At 46.4% G+C, this 17,933-nt stretch overlaps 1 protein-coding gene and 1 long non-coding RNA gene across 3 annotated transcripts in view; one reads left to right on the top strand and one right to left on the bottom strand.

The window, feature by feature from the left end:
• Positions 1 to 279: 279 nt before the first annotated feature.
• LOC310754635 lies at positions 280 to 3,320 on the bottom strand. Its single transcript, XR_014543932.1, has 3 exons — positions 2,961 to 3,320; positions 2,257 to 2,670; positions 280 to 803 (listed from the first exon to the last, which is right to left on the bottom strand). It is a non-coding gene; the product is annotated as an uncharacterized lncRNA (long non-coding RNA).
• Positions 3,321 to 13,261: 9,941 nt separating this feature from the next.
• Positions 13,262 to 17,933, top strand: part of BCORL1 (BCL6 corepressor like 1) — a 41,922-nt gene continuing 37,250 nt past the window's right edge. For both annotated transcript variants that reach the window (XM_083596681.1, XM_083596691.1), the window contains exon 1: positions 13,262 to 13,679. The gene's annotated coding sequence lies outside the window, so the exon portion shown is untranslated. The remainder of the gene's footprint in view (positions 13,680 to 17,933) is intronic.

Below are 17,933 nucleotides of genomic sequence, written 5' to 3'. Positions count from 1 at the left end.
ACTTGAGCAGAGACCCATTAAACTTAATAGGCATAAGTCAGTCTGTTAATAAACATGAATTTACTCTTCCTAACCAGTTTTTACTGATGCTTTTCCTGTAACTTGTAGGTTGTGTTGTTGTAAATTTGTAAACTGTCTTGCTCTGTTTTTATGAAAAACGCAGCTTATAAATTTATTTATAAATGTCCATTCAATGAGTATGACTATTGTTGCCAATAACCCATCATAAGTTTTTTTTTCAATATTAAATCCAAACAAACAAATGCATAAAAGTGGAGAGAAAGAGAGAGAGCGCAAAGAATTTGAAGCTTTTAAAGAACATATATAAAAGATACCTAAAGGATATGTATAAGATCTGCCTGATTTGTGTCATTTAAAAAATACAAAATCAGAATCACATTCTAAATAGCTTATTCAATCCAGACAATCAGCGCACAGCAAATAACCGGGACATTTTCTTGCACTTTTTACGTCACCTGCAAGGAGAGATATTCCACCTGATGCACATCACTGGCCTGCTGTCCATCATTATTGCAATACAACAGTGGATATTCCGGGCAGGCGAAAGGCAGAGAGTGAGTGGGAAATGAGATTCTCTGCTCTTGCATTCACTGGAAAGTAACGTGGCATCCTTAGCGAAGGGTGAAGCTGCACTTGTAGGCAGAGGCTTCATGAATTAAGTCTGCGCTTGTCAGACTGCAGGTGGGAGTACTGCATCCACTTCTGGTCAACACATTTTAAGGATGGGAGCATTTGTCAACAGGAAGGCAGCTAAGATGGTGAGGTGGTCTGGAAGCCAAGCCCTATAAGGAATGGTTGAAAGAGGTATGTCATGTGGAAAATGGAGCAGGATTTGGTTTCAATTGCAGCAGAGGATGGGACTAGAAACAATGGGTGGAAACTCATAGGGATTCATAGAATCATAGTGCTGGAAGAGACCACGAGGGTCATCTAATCCAGGAATACTGCATTGGCTCAAACCAACAAACGTCTGGCCAACAGCCAGATGCACTGACCCTTCGCACCAAAGACTCCCTTAGAAAGCGTACAGCACCCAGTATTCCCAGTCTCCCATCCAAGTACTAACCAGGCCTGACCCTGCTTAGCTTCTTGCACATTTTAGTTCAACATCAGCATGGCACTGAGAGCTGCATTCCCTTCTGGGCAACCCTCCAAGGACCACATGACAGTGGTGGGTGGGACCATAGGAAAAAGCAGGCAGAGCACGCATACAAAATTTTGCCTTTCTGCAGTAGTCCTTCATCTAGGCACATATATGATCAGAGTTCAAAGACACATTCCAGCCCTTGCAAAACTACCTAAGGAATAAAATGGAGTGTACTAATGGGTGTCACTGGAGAGGGTGTGTGGCCTTGGGAGAGTCCCAAGGGCCAGAAAGACCAGGAACGGACACATTTGGCCCGTGGGCCTGAGCTTCACCATCCCTGCATTAGGAGGCTGTGGAACAACTTGTCTTGGAAGGCGATGGGGCCCCTTGGTGAAGGCTGGGTGGCCATTCGTCAGGAATGTTACTATGCTAGAGTTCAGGTGTTACTGGACCCAACTTCCATCACACCAAGTCAACAGAGCCAACGATCAGGGTTGAAGGGGAGCTGGAGCCCATCCACATCTGGAGGGCGAAACCAGTAGCCAACACCACCTCCTACAGACAATCCCACAAATTATATGTGTGAAGGCACAGCAACCAATGAGCAATGGGCATACATTGGTGAATCAGAAGTGTTCCCCAAATGCTCCAATGGTATTGGTTCCCCATCTCCCCTTTCCATGAACCACTTGAAAATCGCTGATAATTCTTGGTGATTTTTTTCCCTGCCTGTTGTCACAATTGTAATGTGCCGTGCTAACATGCTGCAAGGTTTTCGATTGTATTTTTATTGTTTTGTGGGTTTTTTTTGCTTTTTTGCATTATGATCCGCATTCCATAGAATTCAAATTCAAAAAGAAAATAAAGTACAATATAAGAAATAAAAAAGCCACAAAGATGCAATTAGAAATCAATATGAGTATTTAATGTGGAAATGCCACAGGCCATCTGAATGCAGCTTGTAGACTAATGGTGGTCCTTAGACCACAGTTTAGGAACCCCTCCTCTAATGTGCACACAGCCTATTTAGTTCGCTAAGCATCCCCAGAAAATTAAGAATGGTATATTTTCCTGGTAGGTGTGGGACCCCCAGACCCTTCTCTTTTTTTGACAGTTTTATTCTCTTTATAATTACATTTACATCCCACCTTTCCTTCAAGGAGCTCCAGGTGGTTCTCTCCATCCTCAGTTTACCCTCACAACAACCTTGTGAGGTAGGCTTAGGTTGAAAGACGGGTGGTACCTAGTAAGCTTCACGGCTGAGTGGAGAAGTTGAGCTCTGGTCTCCCAGGTCCTATTCTGTTCCTCTAACCATCATACATGCTGCACGGAAGAACACCAGCGATATGGATCGTTGTTTTACCGCGCATTTAAATGTTTCTGCCTTCTTCTTTTAAATGTACTCCAGCGCCCTGCCCCTGGCAAGCACAGATCAAATAAATAAATAACCAAGTGAGAAGCACGGCCACGCGGTTCTTAGCGTCACATGTGGAAAGAAAAGCCTCCGCTTTCTCTGGCGTGCTACACAATGATTCCGAGGGGCGCAGAGAGGAATGCAGATTCTGGCGGAGAAAAAGAAAAGTGAAATAAACACGCAGCTTTTGCAAGCAGAGCCGGAGGATGGAGTAGTTAGTTGCGGAACCTCCCTCCTTCCCTGCGACCGCTCGATCTGCTAATGCCAGCCCCTCGCTATATGTTTCTCCGGCTCCGACACACTCACAAGGCCCGCCGCCTCCCCACCTTGCAGGGCGGGTGGTGCCGGGGGAGGGTTCACTTGCGGCAAAGGCGAGCGGAGCGGCCGCAGCAGAGCCTGCCTGGCCTACTTTGCAGAAGCAAAGCGCGCGTCCCCTACCAGCTTCGCGGAGCAGATTGGCGGCGGCGGCAGGGTTTAGAGGGAGAAAGCAGCCACAGCCAAAAAAAAATTGCAAAGAAAAGAAAGGGAGTCGCTTCCCGTTCTTTGGTTTGCCGCCCTCCCTCGCTGCGTGCTCACCCGGATACCCGCCACCCTCTTCCCCGACTACACGTCGGGCAGATTCACAACCAAGACGGCCTTTACTCAAGGGGAGAAACGCGTGTGCCGGAGCCGCTCCGGAGTCCGGTTTCCACCAGGGTCAGAAGCGGCCGTTTAGAAAAACACAAACGCCGCGCTCACGCCCTTAGGCGGCGGACTCCTCCTCGCCGTCTCCTGGAGAGAAATGCAAGCCAAATCAGCCCCCAAAGCGCTTCCTTGCAGGCAGTAGCGTGCGGGCAACTCGCATGTATAAATCGTCAGTGATTTGGTGCCGTCGAGGATAGGTTTTTGTTTTTTTTTTGCAGGATGCCCACTTCGTCACCCCCGTTCGTCCAGCCTCACTGAATGTCTGGAGTGGGGACGCAGTAATGTTCGAGCCGCGGCTTCTTTCACAGTTAGGACCCACAAGAAAAATGAATGCGTTCCCTAGCCACGAAACTAGGTACTGTACACCTATCTCTATTCTCTGTGTCCCCACTTTATGTCAGAACGCCGCGCACGTCTGTAAAGCTCTTGCGGGAGCACAGTTAAAGGCGACTTTGCCCGCTGTGGTAACGGATGTTTGGCGGGGTGGGGGCGGTTGACAGTCACGAGTGCAATTTGCTGTAGCCGCGTAACCCTAGTTTGGCTGAGGCTTCCCTTGCAGGTATGCCAAATGCACGTGTGTGCTGTCATGCCATGTGACGTTCGACGCGTGGGTAGCCGCCCCTTTCCCACAACCTATTTCCCACAACCTGCTTTCTGCGATGGAAATGCAAAACATGGGAAAGGAGCCTTGGGCTTCTCAGGGGTTAGTAGACTTCAGCCTTCTCAGACCCAGGAGCCACTTTTAACTCAAACATTTCTTAATCTTTTTTTGGTTTAGGCGAATCACCAGTTCATTAGGTAATTTCAGCCTTGCCTAAAAATGCCACCTCCAGACTTGGCAAGAGAGCCCTTTTGTTGGTGTTGGTAGAGAAAGAGGCTAGGACTAGGAATTGAGTAGCAAGAGAGAGAATACTTTGCTTATAGGAGGTGTTCCGCTGTTCCACATTTCTCAAGGAAGAGCCCAGGACTCCTGGCTTTACAAAAGCACTTGCTCCTTCCTACTCCACCCGGAACTGAGGTTGGGCCACCAAAGCTGATTCAAGGTTTGAGTAAAAAAGAGTGATAAAATAATGGCTGCTCTGCAAGGTTGCTCAACCTTTTCTGACTTCCCGAGTCTATGCAGCAGCTTGAAACCACAGACAGTGCCGCTGAAATTCAGCAGGATGGGTCAGGAAATATGGCAAGAAGAAAGGAAAAACAGGTTGTGTGGAGGCTTGGCCAGGGCAGCCAGACAGGTGGGAACAGGACAAAGCAGGGAAAAACCATTTCTGGCTTTGTCATAGGAAGCTGTCTTATACCAGATTAGCCCATTGGTGCATCAGCACCGCCTGGCAGTGGCTGTCTTGGGGTGTCAGGTGGAGGACATTCCCAGCCCTACTTGCAGATGCTGGTGATTGAACCTGTGGCCTTCTGCATGCATAGCAGATGCTCTACCGCTGAGCTACAGCCCTTCCCCAACATTCTGTGGTGCCCCCATGTGCTCCCAGCCATACCAATGAGGCTTGCACAGGAGAAGTTCCCTTAGTGAATTGTGGCCTCTTACCTTCTCTTTGCTGTATGCTAGGGAAGCTTTTTGTGACCCTTGGTCCTGGATTCCTGAAATGCAGCCTCTGAATAAAGGGGTTTGTGTGTGTGTGTTTTATGGCCACATTACCGCATGGGGAGGATGTTCTGCTTGTTACGGCTGGTTATAGCTGAAGGTGGTGGTGGTGGGGAGCTGTTTGCAACATATTTGGAGGGTTCTCCAGATTTAGCTGCAAGTAAATCCTTGTTGCTGTAAAACTCTGGACCAGGAAACTTTGAATTATTGGAGAGTTTGATGTTCCTGCTGGAGTAGTTTAGCAAGCTCCGTTTTCTCTTTTACAAAAGCCATCCTGTGTGTGCTTTGGAACAAAGCAGCAATCTGGCAAGTTGAGGGAACTGTGTTAAAAAAAAGGGGGGGGTTGTCTTCTTCATTCCTAAAGTCCCCACCCTCTTCTGCCACAGCCCCTGTGTCTGAGGTCTGAAAATTCCTAAGAACTTAAAATGCACTTACTGTTATAACAGTAAATAATAAGATCGCTTACACCAGTGGCTTCCCATCTATTTCTTAACAGACTGCTTGAAAATTGCTGAGGGTCTTGGACCACTTCAGCGAGTTCTCTGCCTATAGTAGCAGTGCTAAATGCTGTATAGTTTTAAACAATACTTTTATTGCTTCTTTTGTTTCTCATCTTGTATTTCATTGTAGTACAATTTGCATTCCATAGATTTCAAACTACAATACAATAAGATATAATATTTTTTTTAAAAAGCAGTTAAAAACCAGTATGAATGTTTAATATAGACATGCCACAGCCACCTGATTGAAGCTAGCAGACCACTGGCAGTCCACAGACCACAGTCTGAGAACTCCTGACTCATATCAAATGGGGAATTTTACTCATGGCACCACGCTCTATATAATCCAGTGTTTCCCAAACTTGGGGCTCCAGCTGTTTTTGGACTACAACTCCCATCATCCCTAGCTAGTAGGACCAGTGGTCAGGGATTATGGGAATTGTAGTCGAAAACAGCTGGAGACCCAAGTTAGGGAAACACTGATATAATATTACAGGCACATTTTTTGCGCATTTTTTTTTTTTGCTCCTGCTCTGCACTGTGGAAAGCCCTTCCTTCTGCCATATGCTCCCTCTGCCAAAGTGATTTATCAGTCAGTCCCCCTTCCCAGGGAACTCTGGGAATTGCAGCTCTGTGAGGGGAAAAGAGGTCTCCCTCTCTATTTTTAGCACCCTTAACAAAATACAGTACAGTTCTATGATTCTTTGGGGAAAATCACAAGTGTTTACAGTGGTGTGATACTGCATTAAATGCATCTTCTTGTTCTTGTTCTTGTTCTTGTTCTTCTTCTTCTCTGGTGATCACTCGTAGCCAAGTAAGATTGTCTTCCATAAACACGGTTTTAACAATGAGTCCTTAAGTGACTGTGGAGGCCAATTCTGGATCCACACGTCCTTCCACAGTGGGGACATTGGTTTCTGGGTGGGAGTTGATCACAGTGTGGATTTGCCAAGCGTGCCTTCCTCTTAGCACGTTTCTCCCTTGCGTCCTGAGTTCAAGTGTCTTCAAAGCCCATGACACCTTTGGTAAAGGCTGCTCTCCAACTGGAGCGCTCGCAGGCCAGTGTTTCCCAATTGTCAGTGTTTATACTACATTTTTTTAGATTTGCCTTGAGACAGTCTTTAAACCTCTTTTGTTGACCACCAGCATTACGCTTTCCATTATTAGGTTCGGAATAGAGTAGTTGCTTTGGAAGACGATAACCAGGCATCATGACCAGTCCAATGAAGTTGATGTTGAAGAATCTGCATAGTGCAGATGTGGCCATTCTTGCACAGGGATAGGGAGCCTATGGCTGTCCAGATGTTGTCTGAATGCAGCTACAGCTCTGATCACCCCTGACCAATGGCCCTGCTGGCTAGGACTGATGGGAGTTGAACTCCAGCAGCATTAAACATCTGGAGGATCACAGGTGCCCCATACCTGCTCTAACCACCATACCCCATGGGTTCTAATACAGGAAGCATAAGAAACTGCATTATCAAGCTCAGTAGCTCAGTCCACACTGACTGGCAGCAGCTGTCAAGGGTCTCAGTCAAAGGCCTTTCTCACCCAGACTATTTAGAACTGGAAATGCCACAGGCTCTCCCAAAGCTTTGATATCACCAACCCCAGCAAGTCTGATTTTAAATCTGATCTAGTCAGACAATTTATTTGTGAGGGGGAAGCAACGCTAAAGCTTTGTTGTTAGCTTGGCATGATAACCACATGTAATAGGAAGCCCCACTATGCAATGGCCACATTTCCAACCCAGAGAATTATATCGTTACCTGTTATCTTGGTCAGTTTATATGGAATGTACTACTTAGTCATCAATTTAGTATAATTCTCTACAACTGAAATTTTGACAGTGGAGGAGTCAACAGAGGGAAGGCAGAAATGGGAGATGCAAAGAGAAGAAATAATGAATATATGCAAACATAGGATGTACTGTTCTTACATGTTACCTGGGAGATCCATGTGACTGGCTGCTTCCAGACTATTGCTACTTTATGAGTAGAATTCAGTTGTGCATGGTCAGATTCAGGTTGCATAATTAAAGTGGATTTTGTACCCTTGTACAATCAATCCACTTTTTTAAAGGATTTTTTTTTCAGTAAGGAAAGTGATGTGAAAATGCACTGAGAAGTTTGAGATTATAACTGCTTGACCTAACTTCATGGTACAAACAACTAAGCCACCATAGGGCTGGTGTGCAGCAACTCTTTCTGGTATTTTGAATTACTATAACATTATTAGTTTACAAAGTTTTGATTAATTTGTTGCTATTGTTTGCTTTATTTATATGCTGCTTCGTTTGTTATTACAGTGATCACAGTGTTAGTCGTTGTTTTTTAATGCTATCGTAACTATTGTGAGCTGCTTTGAGCTCAGCATTTGGGAAAAGTGGGATACAAATATTAAGCAAAGTAAAATCAAATAAAAAGCAGCACGAATGTTCAACTCTAATCTTCTAATATATTGATCTACTTGTAAAGGAAGTTATACAGAGCCCAGTTTGGATCGGGCCCATATTGTGGGAGCACAAGATTAAGCAGCTGGCGTGTGTGTTGGGAAGATGCAATTCCATTCCATACCCTGCAGCAGTTCCCCTTCCCCAATGCAAATTGCACCTGCAGTAATTTGTTGCCCAGCTCTTGCTCTGTCTTTTATGTTTCCCCCAATACAGCTAATATCAGGTAGCAGGGGCTAGGATTTGAATTTTAGTATCTGTATAGGGAGGACGGTCCTGATCAAATCACCTCCCATTCTACCCATGATGTTTTTAGGAAATCTAAACAGAAATCTCCTGCTTTACATGCAGTCTGAGGCTTTCTGGCAGAGTGGTTTGTTTCACTACTGTACCGAGTAATCACACACCTCTGGGATGGGAGACAAAAGTGTGGGCTTTGTTTTGTTCCATTTGGCAGGGGCGAAACTTGACTTCATTTCACCCGGGTGAAAGACCCAGTTTGACACCTCCCATCGTGCATTTGTGTGTGTGCACGCACAAACACACACACACAGGCTGGGAGCCTCACTGACACTCCTCTGGAAGCTTCACCCGGGGCAAAAAACCTGGCTAAACCCCTGTAGCCATGGCCCTGCATTTGGTGGAAGTGCTGCAGCTCACCTGTGTGCAAGAAGTCCCCGGTTCTATCCCCAGAATCTCCAGGTAGATCTGGGGCAGAATCCTGTCTGAAACCCTGGAGAACCACAACTAAGAGAGTGCTGAGCTACATCAGCCAATGGTCTGACGCAAGGCAGCTTCCAATGTTCCATCTGCACTACTCAGATCTCATTTGGAGTATTGTGTTCAGGTCTGTGGGTCACACTATTAAGATGGTGATGTAGTGATGGCCACCAGTGTGTGTATATCTCAATAGGTTTAGACCATTGTGCTGATAACACCAAGGTTGCAGGTTAAATCCCCATATGCAACAGCTGCATATTCACAGTATAGTAGTAGGGGGTTCGACTAAATCAGTGTTTTTCAAACTTGGGTCTCCAGTTGTGGTTGGACTACAACTCCCACCATTCCTGCCCACTGGGATGATGGGAGTTGTAGTCCAACAGCAGCTGGAGATCCAAGTTTGCTAAACACTGGACTAGATGATCCTCAGGGTCCCTTCCAACTATGATTCTGATTCTAATTTGGATAGAAGAAGAGTAGAAGAGTTTGGATTTGATATCCCGCTTTATCACTACCCAAAGGAGTCTCAAAGCAGCTAACATTCTCCTTTCCCTTCCTCCCCCACAACAAACACTCTGTGCGGTGGGTGAGGCTGAGAGACTTCAAAGAAGTGTGACTAGCCCAAGGTCACCCATGTGGAGGAGCGGAGACGCGAACCCGGTTCCCCAGATTACGAGTCTACTGCTCTTAACCACTACACCACACTGGCTCCCCAGCTCAAGAATTAGGCAAATTCATGGAGGATGGGGTTGTCAATAGTCACTAGCCACTGTGGCTTGGCTCTGCCTCCACAATTGGAGGCAGCAATGCTTCTGAATATGCCACTTGCTGGAAACTACAGGAAGGGAGAATGCTATTGCACTCAGGTCCTTCTGACAGCCTTTCCACTTTAGTTTCTGGTTAGCCACTGTAAAAATAGGATGCCTGATTAGCTGGGGATATTGGTCTGCTCCAGCAGAGCTGCTGTTATGTACTTCTGAAAGCATTTTCATTTGTATTGATCAAGTGACTAGCAACAAGGTTATTAACCCAGGTGCTCAATGAGGTAAGTGGGCAAGCTTGAGACCTGCTGTGTTACCAAATGGTTCGCTTGCTCTAGAGATGAGAGGTCTGGTATGCCTCTGAATATGCATTGCTGGGAATCACAAGTGGTGGGGACAGGGGACAATTGCACTCAGGTCCTGCCAAGCCAGCAGGGCTCTTCTTCCGTTCTTATAAACAGATTGGAATAGGTTAAGAGGGAAGCAATGTAGATGGTCAACAGTATAGAAAGCAAGTTATTTCAGAAAAGATGAACAGAGTTTGGTATGATTAGCCTAGAGAAGAGAAGACTGGGAAGTCAGGGGGCAATTATTACCACAGCAACATGACAGCAGTCTTCAAGTATCAAGTTGTTGTTGTTTAGTCGTTTAGTCGTGTCCAACTCTTCGTGACCCCATGGACCAGAGCACGCCAAGCACTCCTGTCTTTCACTGCCTCCCGCAGTTTGGTCAAACTCATGTTGATAGCTTCGAGAACACTGTCCAACCATCCCGTCCTCTGTCGTCCCCTTCCCCTTGTGCCCTCAACCTTTCCCAACATCAGGGTCTTTTCCAGGGAGTCTTCTCTTATCAAGTATCTGAAGATAATTACTCTCTGCTGCCCAAGAGGGCAGGGCAAGAAATTGAATAGACTTAAGAGGAGGGTGAATTTTAGTTGAATATTAGGAGACGCTCCTTTATGGTCGGAGCAATTTGACATTGGAGCAGTTACTGGCAGGGTTTGGGGGCACTAGAGGACTTCAAGGAGAGGCTAAGAGAGACTGGCCCAAGGCCACCCAGACAGCTTTACGACTTACTGGAAACTCGAACCCTGGCTTCTCAAGGTTCTTACCCAATTCAGGGATATGGAACCTATGGCTCTGCAGATATTGCTGGACTACAGCTGCTGTCATCCCTGACCATTGGATGTACTGGGAGTCCAGAAACATCTGGAGGGCCACAATTCCCCCATCCTACTCTAACTATAGAAGCATAGAATTGGAGAGCCAGTTTGATGTAGTGGTTAAGAGCGGTAGACTTGTAATCTGGTGAACCGGGTTCGTGTCTCCGCTCCGCCACATGCAGCTGCTGGGTGACCTTGGGCTAGTCACACTTCTTTGAAGTCTCTCCGCCCCACTCACCTCACAGAGTGTTTGTTGTGGGGGAGGAAGGGAAAGGAGAATGCTAGCCGCTTTGAGACTCCTTAGGGTAGTGATAAAGCGGGATATCAAAGCCAAACTCCTCTTCTTCTTCTTCTAGAGTTGGAAGGAACCCTGAGGCTCCTCTGGTTCATTCCTGGCAATGAAGGAATCTCAACTAAAGCATCCATGACAGGTGGCCATCCAAATTCTGCTTAAAAGCCTCCAAGGGAGGAGAGCCCACCATCTCTTGTGGGAGTCTGTTCCACTGTTAAACTGCTTTTACCGTCAGAAACTTCCTCCTGATGTTAAGTCAGAATCTCCTTTTTTTGTAACTTGAAGCCATTGGTTCAGGTCCTAACCTCTGGAGCAGGAGAAAACAAGTTTGCTCCATCCTCCAAGGGACACCACTTTAAATGTTGAGTCTCTTATAGTAGCAGTTTTAAGAATGTAAGAAGAGCCCTGTTGTATCAGACCCAGGCTCTTTTAGTCTAACAACATGTTTCCAAGAGTAGCCAGCCATTTTTTTTCAAGGAAGGCTTTGTACCTCTCCATTTGGCCCCAGGATCTCAGATTTGCACTGCAACTGCAAATGGAGGCTCAGTTTTCAATCATGCGTAACAACTATTAGCCATTATGGTTATAATATTGTGCTTTAAATTGCACTGGGAATCAGTCTGGGGTAAGAGTTTGTGAAGGGAAGTGTGTGATTGTCCTAAATAAATACACAAAACTTCCATGGATCCATCTGTCAGAACTTGCCACTGTCTTATAACCCACCACACATGCTAATGCTGATACAGTAGAAAAAATATTTCAACATGGTACTGTTGAGTTTGTGGACCTTTCTCTCTCCCCCCCCCCCCGCATTCTTTTTCTCATGGCTGTCCTCTCAAGAGCCCTGTAAGGCAGGTCACTTTCATTCCCTTTTTGCAGAAGGGGAAGCAAAGGTCGAGAGATAAGTGACTTGCCTAAACAAAGCCATGGGTCTGAGGCAGAGGTTTCTGTGCCTCTATAAAGCCAAAATCCAAAAGGCTGTGCTTCTCATGGCAGTAGTTCCAAGACACATAAAACACTACTGGTTGAGTTTCCAGCTGTCATATTACTGCTGCAGCCTCTGTCAGGAAAGGAGTTGAAAGTACACCAGCAAAAAGTCTCCCTTTTATTGTTTCCCAGCAATCTGGGCTGCTTTAAACTCTGATCAACGAGATGATAACTCACCTCCTCTGTGGGAATGAAAAATGCACCTTTGATATTGGCAAATGTATTAATAGGGGGAAGTAGTCATTAACAGAAACTCCAGTATGAAGGTGTGTGCTCTGCATTCCCATGGAGAAAGATGAGTTGTCATCTATAGAGAAGGTGAGTTATCGCCTTGCATGGCAGCCAGGAATTCAGCACAGGACTGTTTCTCCATCAATGCACATTTATGCTGAAGAAAAGCTTCCCCTGTGGAATATCCACCTGCTGTGTAGCTGCTGAAAGCGAAAGGGCCCTTGCCAGGAAGAAGAAGGAAGAAGTTGCCAGCTATGCATATCTCAGTTCACTGGCAAATAAAAGGCAACTTTATATTCTGCTCTGAGAGCATCGCCTGTTCTTGCACGACTCCTGAGAAACAAAGTTCTATTCCGTTAGTGAACTTCTCCAGGTAAATATTGCTGCACACTTGGCTTACCAGGAAGGAAACAAGGGTCCCCTGGCAGGGGAGGGTCTGCTTGCGCTAGGGCAACCTTGGTCTGCTCTCAGCCAGTCCACCACCTATCTTCTTGCTTACAAGCGGAATGGAGTAGCTCTGCCTGTCATTGGCTGTGGCTGGAACCAGTCACCACGGGCAAGGGGTTGACCACCCTGGGCTCCTAAGAAGCAGAAGTTGCAAGAAGCTTGCGTCCCTCTCCCTGCACCGCCCCCCTCCCTGCCCTTCCCAAATAGCACTCGGCTGCAACTGACAGTTGCTCCAGGACTGCAGAGCGGAAGCACTTCTGGTCCCGTTTATTAGTCAGGGGACTAAAGACCGCTGGGTTGGGTGGGTTTGAGGCTTGTGTATATAACTCTCTCTGTGTGTGCATTATTGCAGTCTATTGCAAGTTGTGCTGGGGACGATTGGGGTTTTGAAAGGCAAGGTAAAAACATATTAATTAAATAATTAACAAATAAGGCAGAGGCCACCCACTTTCCTTTTAACTCTGCGCTGAGCAAAGAAGATACCCGTGACGCCCAAATCGAATGCCGGCTCGGGTATGTTTGTCTGAATCCCTTAAAAATGAAACAATTCTTTCTTTGCTCCCTTCGTGTAGACATCTTACTCGACGAAGAACTCTGGACAGCTCGAAACCTCGCCACTGTTTTTGTGACATTTTGGCTGGGTCCTAATACAAGCACCGCCCTGCTGTGGATTTTAGGGTTCATCGGAGCGCGATTCGTATTCTTCTACTCCTCCCACCAAACCCCTCAAATTTTCAGATTCGTGCAGTCTGAGAACTAGCCCCTGGTTAGGTACTCCCAATTCAATCACCATCCTTTTGTTCTCTTTGCCTCCCCAAGAAGCGATCGACACAAACAGAGCCTAACCCGGCCGTTCAAGAACTTTTGATAATTTAGGGGCTTGAGCGACCCGCGTAAGGAAAGGGAAGAGAGAGAGGCTCGTTGCGAATCCGAAAGCTTGCCGCACTTTAAGAGAAGCAGCCAGAACCGATCTCCACATTCCGAGACTCCCTTTTGCGCGTGCGGGCGTGTTGAAGCCCCGATCGGTTCACTCCCCGCTTCCTCCTCGCCATCCCTCCCTTTCACACGTTGCTTCGGCCCCGCAGACCCCTCCCTGGCCATCTTCCCCTAAACTCCCACAATCCTTTCTCCGAAAGCCAATCGCACGGTGGTTGCTTGCGTACATTCTGCCACAAACTCCGCCCTCTTCCCTCTTCACGCGACCAGCCTTTTTCGCGGAGGATGCGGTGGCGCCGAGGCGATCGTGCCCCACGGACGCGTTCCGAAGCCGCTGGAGGGCGAAGGTGGGAACACGTGTTTGTCTGCCATTGTGCCGCATGAGGTAATCCTTGCACACGACCCGGGAAGTAACACATTCCGCCGCTTAGCTTGCACGCACCGCACTCGGCTGTGTGTGTGTGTGTGTTTGTATGTATGTATGTATGTATGTGTGTGTGTGTGTTTCTTCTAATGTGGAAGATCGTGCAACTTTGCAGAAAAGTTTCTTGTTATTGGTCGGAATAAGACGCATAGGAATAAAATGTGGGGCGAGGAAAGGGAGCACTGGAATACCTGTGAATACAGGCGGGGTTTTCGATGGGGTGTGCAATCTTACGTATGTACAGTGCAATCTCGTGTATGCCTACCCGGAGGTTATCCCCACTGGGTGACCTTGGATCAGTCACTGCATCTCAGTTTAAGGTACCTCACAGGGTTGTTTGGGGGATTAACTGAGGAGGAGGAGAACCATTAACCATTAACCGCCTTGAGCTCCTTGGAGGAAGTGCTGGGATATAAGTTCGACAAATGCATAAATAAGTGGATGAGTTGGGATTTGAACCCTGGTCTCCCTGGTCCTAGTCTTGACATTATGACAACTGCCTTACACTGTCGTACTTACCTGTGCCCACTTACCTGAGAGCAAGTTCGCATGGAACTCAGTGGGGTTCTGAGTAGACATGCATGGGATTGTTCTGTCACTTTATTTATTTTAACATTTATATTATGTCTTTCTATGACAAGTATGCTCAAGGTGGCTTGCAGAATTTGAGCGTGTGTGTGTGTGTGTGTGTGTGTGTGATGAAGCGAGTGAAAACCCAATTGTTTTCAATATGCAGCGATAACAGCATCGTAAGAGACGCTAGGGGAGGGAGCGAAAATAAAACTGCCAATAACATAACACAGTTATACAAATCTATGGTGCAGCTGCACATACAGTGTTGAGTTCTGGTTGCTGCACCTCAGTTGTAGAAATTGCAGAGAAAGGTTCAGTAAAGAGCAAGTAAAACGGTGATGGGGCTGCAGCAAGCCCACGTGAAGTAAAGCTTACAGTATTTTGGGCTTTTTAGAAAAAGGCAAGTTACAGGGGACATGACAGAGTTGAATTATGTATGGGGTGAAGAAAGTGGGTACAGTAGATACTTTTCTCCCTCTCTCATATTGTTAGAACTTGGGACCGTCCAGGGAAGCAGAACGTTGGAAGATTCAGGACACACAAAGTAATAGACTTCTTCATAAAGTGCATAGTGAAACACAATGGAATTTGATGCCAAAGGATGTGGTAATTGCCACTAATGTGGCTTTAAGGTGTTTACACAAATTCATGGAGGATAAGGCTTTCAGTGGCTAACTAGCCCCGATTCCTATATTCTGCCTCCGCAGTAGGGGACAGTCGTACACTGACAAATAGCTGTTGCAGGAGAGCGAGCATAAGAGTGCTTATGCGGTTCACTTCCTGCTTGCAGGCTTCCTGTAGTCATCATTCTGGATAGGATGGGCCTTTGGTCTGATCCAGTACATAAAACACATTGCTATATATAAGCTGTAGTTAAAACAAATGAAAATAAAACCCTGCCAGAATAACATTTGGGAGCTTGTTCAAGAGCAGGCAAAAACAGAACCCTTGACAAGGTACTTTCCTGTTTCAGTGCTACAGCTGAAAAGGCCATGCTATGTTGTCCCTGCCAATTGCGCTGTTTCCTCAGAGGGGACAAAGAGGAGTACCTCAGAAACTGAACATAGACCTGAGAGAGGTCCAGAAGTTTCTCTTTGCTGCTCACCATGGACTGCTTGAGGTCTGAGGTGGCCCTGAGCAAAGTGTGGAACTTCTGTCACTAGGCCCTGGTGAGATTACTTGGTTGTGCCCGCAAGAAACTTTACTCAGAACACAGCCAGACAGTCGATTTTAGCCGCCATTTTGATTTGCTGCAGGATGCTACATTGTTGGCATGGGTTGAGCGATGGAAATGTGAGCTAAAGTCAGCTATGTGGTCTTTCTGTAATTCTCAAGTCAGTATGGATTGGTAAAATAGGAACTGGTCCATCAATCTATATCAATAAGTCTTCTCCAGGGTTTCAAACAGGAATCTCTCCCAACCCATGCTGGGGTTTGAACTCAGGACCGTTTGCATGCAAAGCAGATGCTCTGCCGCCGAGGCACAGCCCATTTCCCTGCAAATCAATATCTCCCTTATCTTAAGCTCTTTCCCAACATGATAACTGAAGCAAACAGTTGAAACTGGAAGTATACTTGGGGCTAGATTGAGGGGCATGTGTCACAGCTGACTGCCAAACCTCAAGGGGCAGGAGTGAGGGGATCAACACATAGTAGAAACAGCCCGTTGAAAAGCTGGCACCAGTGATGTTCCCGGCCAGCGTTGCATTCATGTTGCTGTTGTCATTTTGGTCACACCCGCACCACACCTTTAAAGCACTATGATACCATTTCAACCATCATGGCTTCCTCTAAATCATTCTGGGGACTGTAATTTGTTAAGAGTGCTGAGAGTTGTTTAAGGGGCCTCTGATTTCCCTCACAGAGCTACAATTTCCCTCCGATTTCCCTCACAGAGCTACAATTTCCCTCCGATTTCCCTCACAGAGCTACAGTTCTCAGAGTTCCTTGGGAAGAGTGAATTTTAGTTCTTTGAGGGGAAGAGGGATCTCCTAATGCAGTGATGGCCAAACTCGGCCCTCCAGCTGTTTTGGAACTACAGTTCCCACCATCCCTGACCACTGGTCCTGTTAGCTAAGGAGGATGGGAGTTGTAGTCCAAAAATAGCTGGGGGGCCAAGTTTGGCCATCACTGTCCTAATGGCTCTCAGCATCCCTAACAAATGACAGCTCTTGGGATTCTTTGAGGGGAGGGAAGCCATGACTGTGACAGTGGTATAACAATGTTTTAAAGGTGTGCTGCCGATGTAGCCTTAGAATCACAGAGCTGGCCTGACTTTCTGCAGTGGGGCTATGTACATAATATTCCTTCAGAGCAAAATAATTTCCTCAAAGAATTCTGGGCACTTTAGTTTGATAAGGATTCTGGGGAATTGTAGTTTACCCCTCACCAAGTTACAATCCCCAGCAATCCTTAACAAACAAAAGTGCCTAGAATTTTATGAGGAATCCCCAGCAAAACTTAACAAATGATAGTGCCCAAAAGTCTTTGAGAAAGAGAATGTGTTTTGAATGTGCTTTAAAGGTATAGTGTATACACAGCCTGAATCTCTTAAGGTGTCACTGCATGCACACCATACATTTAAACCACATGGATTTCCCCAAAGAATTATGGGCACTATCATTTGTTAAGTGTTGCTGGGGATTGTAGTTCCCTGAGGGGGTAAACTACAGTTGCCCATAAATCTTTGAGGGAAAGAATGTGCTTTGAATGTGCTTTAAAGCTATAGTGTGTACATAGCCCGGGGCAGTGGAGAACAAGCCCTTTTCTTCTTTTGTGCGACAGCCCTTTGAGTAGTTGAATCGTAGAACCATAGAACTGCAGAGTTGGAAGGGACCCCGAGGGTCATCTAGTCCAACCCCCTGCAATACAGCAATCTCAGCTAAAGCATCTATGGCAGATGGCCATCCAACCTCTGCTTTAAAAACCTCCAATGAAGGAGAGTCCACCACATCCTGAGGGAGACCATTCCACTGTCAAACAGCTCCTACTATCAGAAGTTCTTCCTGATGTTGAGTTGGAATCCCCTTTCTTGTAACTTGAAGCCACTGGTTCCAGTCCTACTCTCCAGAGCAGGAGAAAACAAGCTTGTTCCCTCTTCCATGTGACAACCCTTGAGATATTTGAAGATGGCTGTCATATCTCCTCTCAGCCTCCTCTTTTCCAAGTTAAACATACACAGCTCCTTCAACCGCTCCTCATAAGACCTGGGTTCCAGATCATTGGTTGCCCTCCTCTGCACACGTTCCAGCTTGTCAACATCCTTCTTAAATTGTGGTGCCCACAACTGGACACGGTATTCCAGATGTGGTCTGACCAAGGCAGAACAGAGTGCTACTATTACTTCCCTTGATTTTGACACTGTACTTCTGTTGATGCAGCCTACAATAGCATTAGCTATTTTTGGTGCTGCAGCACAATGTTGACTCATGTTAAGTTTGTGGTGCACTAAGACCCCAAGATCCTTTTCACATGTACTGCTAGTAAACCAGGTGTACCCCATGTTATATTTGTGCATCTGGTTTTTCCTGCCTAAGTGCAGAATTTCACATTTGCCCCTGTTTAAATTCATTATGTTAGGTTGGGCCCAGTTCTCCAATCCGTTAAGGTCATTTTGAATTCTGATTCTGTCTTCTGTGGCAT

This window comes from Podarcis filfolensis (genome assembly GCF_964270895.1).
Source record: "Podarcis filfolensis genome assembly, chromosome: Z".
Classification (NCBI taxonomy): Eukaryota; Metazoa; Chordata; class Lepidosauria; order Squamata; family Lacertidae; genus Podarcis; species Podarcis filfolensis.
The sequence above is the reverse complement of the archived record's forward strand: the minus strand, read 5'-3'. Positions and strand labels throughout refer to the sequence as shown.